This window comes from Nomascus leucogenys, chromosome X (assembly GCF_006542625.1).
Source record: "Nomascus leucogenys isolate Asia chromosome X, Asia_NLE_v1, whole genome shotgun sequence".
NCBI classification, from domain to species: domain Eukaryota; kingdom Metazoa; phylum Chordata; class Mammalia; order Primates; family Hylobatidae; genus Nomascus; species Nomascus leucogenys.
The window spans coordinates 50,925,479-50,932,941 of NC_044406.1; the positions used below are offsets into that span (position 1 = coordinate 50,925,479).

Genomic DNA, 7,463 nt, shown 5'->3' on the forward strand with positions numbered 1-7,463 from the left:
AGATTGAGCAGAGGGAAATCGTTTTCAAATAGTCATGGAAGAGAAAGGAGAGAAAGAGATCATTGCTCAACGATGGTAAGGTCCAGCTTGGGGGGTGAGGCCCCACGTAAGGGGGGCAGCACAGCACTGGAAAAAGTCAGCAATGCCGATCTCTATCAGATGCCCCCAAAACCCTGCAATATTGAATGATCAAATTGCAAATAGAGTCTCATCATGTATGACCAACACTCAGGGTCCAGTTGCAGGAAAAAGAAATCACTCCAGTTATTTTAAGCAGAAAGGGATTTAATTCTGGTGACCATGTTTTAGTCCGTTCAGGCTGCTATAACAAAACACCATAAATAAGGTACCTTATAAACAATAGAAATTGATTTCTCACACTTCCAGAGGCTGGGAGGTCCAAGATCAAGGCTCCAGCAGAATCAGTGTCTGGTGAGGGCCCACTTCCTGGTTCATAGATGGTGTCTTCTCACTTTGTCCTCACATGGCAGAAAGGGCAAGGTAGCCCTCTGGGGTCCCTTTTATAGGGGCACAAATCCCATTCATGAGGGTTTCACCCTCATGACCTAGTTACCTCTCAAAGGCCCTACCTCCTAATACAATCATCTTGGGGGCTAGGATTTCAACATCAGAATTTTGGGGGACAAAAACATTCAGTCTATTGCAACTGAGTATTTGCAAAATTGGTGTATAGAAGGGAAGATGAGGCTTTGGGATGGCCCCCTAAGAATGACTATCAGAGTGACAGCACAGACTACTTGCCTGCTAAGGGAGCGACTCTACCTCTACCTCAATCGGGAAGGTGGGAATTAGGAGACTCTATGGGGACTGGTGACTTCAAGAGCATGCTGCTTTAGCGGGGACCCAGGGATCAGGAAGACACTCATGCTGTTGCTGCAACTGCCAACTGACTCTCATTAGGCTAGTGTTGGACACTGGAAGATTGCTGCAGAAACTCACTGGCCCTACAATCATGCTTGTCAATGGGACATGGCTCTTGCTCCATCTTCCAAATCATCTGAAAGAGCATCTAGTTGGTAGACTTGAATTCACAACCAGAACCCTAGCTCCAAGAGGATCTGGTAAGTGCAGATTTTAGCTCTCCAGGCTCTGCAGTAGAGGAAGGTAGTAGAGAAAGAGTGGGGGGATGAAAGTCAAGAGAGCAAACCCACCACATCTGCTACAACTCTACTAACTTTTCCTGGTCCTGAGGCTGCTCTGAAGAGCTCTTTCATACTTCAGATCACATAAAGCTTTCATGAATGCTTCTTTTCCTTTTTTTCCGTCCCCCCACCCCGACCTCCACCTTTCTTTGAGACAGGGTCTTGCTCTGTCACCCCAGTGGGGGTGCAGTGGTTCAATCTCAGCTCACTGCAACCTCTGCCTCCCAGGCTTAAGCAATCCTCCCGCCTTAGCCTCCCGAGTAGTTGGGACCACAGGCATACACCACCACACTTGGCTAATTTTTTTGTATTTTTAATAGAGACAGGGTTTCACCATGTTACCCAGGCTGGTTTCAAATTCCTGGACTCAAGCAATCCACCTGCTCAGCCTCCCAAAGTGTTAAGATTACAGGTGTGAGCCACCATGTCCAGCCCCTTTTTATTTTTAACTGTGCTGAAAAAATCCCACATAACATAATATTTACTACCTTAACCATTATTAAGTGCATAATTTAGTAGTGTTAAGTATACTTACATTGGCATGAAATAGGATCTCCAAAACTTTTTTATCTTGCAAAACTGAAACTCTATACCCCTTAAACAACAACTCCCCACTCCCCCGACCAACTCCTGACGAACAACATTCTACATTTTGTTTCTGTGAATTTGACTACTCTACGTATTTTATATAAGTGAAATCATACAGTCTTGTTTTTTTTGGTGACTGGTTTCTCTTTGGTGAATGATTCTTTAAAAAGAATCAGGCTAGCATTACAGCTCTTTTAGGATTTGCCTAGCAGGTTTTTCGGTTTTTACTGGAAAGCCCCACCTCCCCCCAAATCAGGCTATCAAAATTTGCAATGAACAAATAGGACCCAGCTTATATTACAAATCTTTGCTGTGATGAGCTGGAACAGGAATATTCTACAATGTCAATAACATAGCTACAATGCAGCAGCCCAAAGGCACCCCTTTAAGCAGATTTTATAATAATGTACATATTTTTTGTAACCAAGAATGAGCATGAAGTTCTCAAAATGAGTGGTCCGGGAAGCCCTTGCTATAGCTGGGAGAATGCTACAGTCTCGGTGAATAGTGTGTCTAGCATAGGGTCAGCATACGTTATGTGGTAGGTGGAATTCTGAGATGGCCCCCAAAATTCCCACCCCCAGAAGCACACGCTCTATAGATTCCCCGCTGCTTGGGTATGGGTGGGACTCATGAATACGATGGCACATCACTCCTGTGATTAGGTTATGCCTTATTGCCAGATTGACCTTTTTTTTTTTTTTGAGACGGAGTCTCTTTCTGTCACCCAAGCTGGAGTGCAGTGGCACAATCTTGGCTCACTGCAACCCCCATTTCCTGGGTTCAAGAGATTCTCCTGCCTCAGCCTCCCGAGTAGCTGGGATTACAGGCACATGCCGCCATACCCGGCTAATTTTTTAATAGAAGTAGAGACGGGGTTTTACCATGTTGACCACGCTGGTCTCGAATTCCTGACCTCAGGTGATCCACCCGCCTCAGCCTCCCAAAGTGCTGGGATTACAGGTGTGAGCCACCACACCTGGCCTGCTTGACTTTAAGAAAGGGAGATTATGGCCAGGCTCCGTGATGCACACCTGTACTCCCAGCACTTTGGGAATCTGAGGTGGGCAAATCGCTTGAGCCCAAGAGTTACAGACCAGCCTGGGCAATGTGGCAAAAGCCTGTCTCTACAAAAAAATACAAAAATTAGCTGGGCCTGGTGGTGTGCACCTGTAGTCCCAGCTACTTGGGGGGCTGAGGTGGGAGGATCGCTTGAGCCTGGGAGGCAGAGGCTGCAGTGAACTCTGATCATGCCACTGCACACCAGCCTGGGCAACAGTGAGACCCTGTCAAGAAAAAGAAAGAAAGAGAGAGAGAAGGAAGGAAGGAAGAGAGGGAGAAAGAAAGAAAGGGAGGGAGGAAGAAAGAAAGATTGGTTACCCTGAGTGGTTCTGACCTAATCAGGCGAATCCTTAAAAGAGGTTGGGCTCCTCCTAAAGCGAGGGATTCAACAGTTGAGAGACATTTGATGTCAAGGAGATTCTGTTAATGGCGTTGAAGGTGCTGGACCTACCTGAAAGAGGCCTCGAGAAGCTGAGAGTGACCCCTGACTGACTGTGAGAAACTGAATTCTGCCAAAAACTTTTTTTTTTTTTGAGATGGAATCTCGCTCCTTCACCCAGGCTGGAGTGCAGTGGTGCAATCAGCTCACTGTAGCCTCTGCCTCCTGGATTCAAGTGATTCTCCTGCCTCAGCTTCCTGAGTAGCTGGGACTACAGGTGCACGCCACCACGCCCAGATAGTTTTTGTATTTTTAGTAGAGATGGGGTTTCACTATGTTGGCCAGGCTGGTCTCAAACTCCTGACCTCAAGGGATCCACCCACCTCAGCCTCCCAAAGTGCTGGGATTACAAGCATGAGCCACTGCGCCCAGCCTATTTTATCTAATATTGATAATATTAGAACATATTTCTAATATTAGATATTTCTAATATTAGATAATATTAGAACATAATTCTTTTTTAGGAAAATATTTTACTATTTATTAATTAATTTATTTAGTTTTGTTTCAATAGTTTTTGGGGGTATAGGTGGTTTTTGTTTACATGGATAATTTCTTTAGTGGTGATTTCTGAGATTTTGGTGCAACCATCACCCGAGCAGTGTACCCTGTACCCAGTATGTAGTCTTTTATCCCCACCCCGCTCCCATCCTTCCCCTGAGTCCCCAAAGTCCATTATATCATTCTACAGCTTTGCATCCTCGTAGCTTAGCTCCCACTTATAAGTGAGAACATACGATATTTGGTTTTCCATTTTTGTGTTACTTCACTTAGAATGGCCTCCAGCTGCATCCAAGTTGCTGCAAAAGCCATTATTTTGTTCCTTTTTATGGCTGAGTAGTATTCCATGGTGTATATATACCACATTTTCTTTATCATCCACTTGTTGGTTGATGGGCATTTAGGCTGGTTCCATATTTTTGCAATTTCAAATTGTGCTGCTATAAACATGTGTGCGTGTGTCTTTTTCACATAATGATTTCTTTTCCTTTGGGTAGATACCCAGTACTGGGATAGCTGGATCAAATAGTAGTTCTACTTTTAGTTCTTTAAGAAATCTCCGGCCATGCTCGGTGGCTCATGCCTGTAATCCCAGCACTTTGGGAGGCTGAGGCAGGCAGATCACGAGATCAAGAGAGTGAGACCATCCCGGCTAACACGGTGAAACCCCGTCTCTACCAAAAATACAAAAAATTAGCTGGGCGTGATGGTGGGTGCCTATAGTCCCAGCTACTCGGGAGGCTGAGGCAGGAGAATGGCCTGAACCTAGGAGGCGGAGCTTGCAGTGAGCCGAGATCGTGCCACTGCACTCCAGCCTGGGTGACAAAGCGAGACTCCGTCTCAAAAAAAAAAAAGAAATCTCCGCACTGTTTTCCATAGTGGTTGTGCTAGGTTACATTCCCATCAGCAGTGTGGAAGTGTTCCCTTTCCACCACAACCACATCAACATCTATTTTTTTTTTTGATTTTTTAAAATTATGGCCATTCTAGCAGGCGTACGGTGGTATCTCATTATCTCATTGTGGTTTTAATTTGCGTTTCCCTGATAATTAATGATGCTGCGATTTTTTTCATATGTTTGTTGGCTGTTTGTATATCTTCTTTTGAGAGTTGTCTATTTAGAACATAATTCTTAATCCACTAATTCATTTTTTTTCTTTTTTTTTTTATTAATTTTTTTTTGCACACAAAAACAAAAAACATTTTCTAAAAATACATACAAACAAAAAGATGCGTATCAAACATATTAGGAAGGTTACACATGGGAAGTCGGGGAATAGAAATGGGGGGTGGGAGTTAAAATAAGGTAGAGAGGGACTTTATGTGGATCAGTGATAATAACTCAATCCTCTATTTGACAAAGAAGAGGGAGAAGGAAGAGGAAGAAAAAGAAAGTGGGATAAAGGATCAGAAAGGGAGGAAAATAGAAAAAATTAGAGTATGACTCCAGGGTAGACCTGTTTTGTTGTCACTGAGTTGGTTGGTTGGTTTGTCTGTTGTATTTTTCATGTTTCGCCAAGTTGGCCAGACTGGTCTCAAACTCCTAGCCCGAAGTGATCAACCCACCTCGCCCCCCAGAGTGCCGGGACCACAGGCGTGAGCCACCACGTCCAGCACCCACATTGCTTCTGGCCTCCATTGTAGACCTCCCAGACGGAGCGGCCGGGCAGAGGCGCTCCTCACTTCTTCCCAGACACGGGGCGGCCGGGCAGAGGCGCTCCTCACTTCCCAGACGGGGCAGCCAGGCAGAGACGCTCCTCACTTCTTCCCAGACGATAGGTGGCCGGGCAGAGGCGCCCCTCACTTCCCAGACAATGGGTGGCCGGGCAGAGGCACTCCTCACTTCCCAGACGATGGGTGGCCGGGCAGAGGCACTCCTCACTTCCCAGACGGGGCGGCCGGGCAGAGGCGCTCCTCACTTCCCAGACGGGGCGGCCGGGCCGAGGCGCTCCTCACTTCCCAGACGGGGCGGCCGGGCCGAGGCGCTCCTCACTTCCCAGACGGGGCGGCCGGGCAGAGGCGCTCCTCACTTCCCAGACGCGGCGGCCGGGCAGAGGCGCTCCTCACTTCTTCCCGGACGGGGCGGCCAGGCAGAGGCGTTCCTCACTTCTTCCCGGATGGGGCGGCCGGGCAGAGGCGCTCCTCACTTCCCAGACGGGGCGGCCGGGCAGAGGTGCTCCTCACTTCTTCCCGGACGGGGCGGCCGGGCAGAGGCGCTCCTCACTTCTTCCCGGACGGGGCGGCCGGGCAGAGGCGCTCCTCACCTCCCAGACGATAGGTGGCCGGGCAGAGGCGCTCCTCATTTCACAGATGGGGCGGCCGGGCAGAGGCGCTCCTCACTTCCCAGACGGGGTGGCCGGGCAGAGGCGCTCCTCACCTCCCAGACGATAGGTGGCCGGGCAGAGGCGCTCCTCATTTCACAGATGGGGCGGCCGGGCAGAGGCGCTCCTCACTTCCCAGACGGTGGGTGGCCGGGCAGAGGCGCTCCTCACCTCCCAGACGATAGGTGGCCGGGCAGAGGCGCTCCTCATTTCACAGATGGGGCGGCCGGGCAGAGGCGCTCCTCACTTCCCAGACGGTGGGTGGCCGGGCAGAGGCGCTCCTCACTTCCCAGACGGGGTGGCCGGGCAGAGGCGCTCCTCACTTCCCAGACGGTGGGTGGCCTGGCAGAGGCGCTCCTCACTTCTTCCCGGATGGGGCGGCCGGGCAGAGGCGCTCCTCACTTCTTCCCGGATGGGGCGGCCGGGCAGAGGCGCTCCTCGCTTCTTCCCGGACGGGGCGGCCGGGCAGAGGCGCCCCTCACTTCCCAGACGGGGTGGCCGGGCAGAGGCGCTCCTCACTTCTTCCCGGATGGGGCGGCCGGGCAGAGGCGCTCCTCACTTCTTCCCGGACGGGGCGGCCGGGCAGAGGCGCTCCTCACCTCCCAGACGATAGGTGGCTGGGCAGAGGCGCTCCTCATTTCACAGATGAGGTGGCCGGGCAGAGGCGCTCCTCACTTCCCAGACGGGGCGGCCGGGCAGAGGCGCTCCTCACTTCTTCCCGGATGGGGCGGCCGGGCAGAGGCGCTCCTCACTTCTTCCCGGACGGGGCGGCCGGGCAGAGGCGCTCCTCACTTCCCAGACGGTGGGTGGCCGGGCAGAGGCGCTCCTCACTTCCCTGACGGGGCGGCTGGGCAGAGGCGCTCCTCACTTCTTCCCGGATGGGGCAGCCGGGCAGAGGCGCTCCTCACTTCCCAGACGGGGTGGCCGGGCAGAGGCGCTCCTCACTTCCCAGACGGTGGGTGGCCGGGCAGAGGCGCTCCTCACTTCCCTGACGGGGCGGCTGGGCAGAGGCGCTCCTCACTTCCCAGACGGTGGGTGGCCGGGCAGAGGCGCTCCTCACTTCCCAGACGGGCAGAGGCGCTCCTCACTTCTTCCCGGACGGGGCGGCCGGGCAGAGGCGCTCCTCACTTCTTCCCGGACGGGGCGGCCGGGCAGAGGCGCTCCTCACTTCCCATACGGTGCGTGGCCGGGCAGAGGCGCTCCTCACTTCCCAGACGGGACGGCCGGGCAGAGGCGCTCCTCACTTCCCAGACGGGGCGGCCGGGCAGAGGCGCTCCTCACTTCCCAGACGGTGGGTGGCCGGGCAGAGGTTCTCCTCACCTCCCAGACGGGGCAGCCGGGCAGAGGCGCTCCTCACTTCTTCCCGGACGGGGCGGCTGGGCAGAGGCG

At 52.1% G+C, this 7,463-nt stretch overlaps 1 non-coding gene across 1 annotated transcript; it reads left to right on the forward strand.

The window, feature by feature from the left end:
- Positions 1 to 1,929: 1,929 nt before the first annotated feature.
- Positions 1,930 to 1,991, forward strand: LOC115833428. Its single transcript, XR_004028860.1, has one exon. It is a non-coding gene; the product is annotated as a U7 small nuclear RNA (small nuclear RNA).
- Positions 1,992 to 7,463: the final 5,472 nt, after the last annotated feature.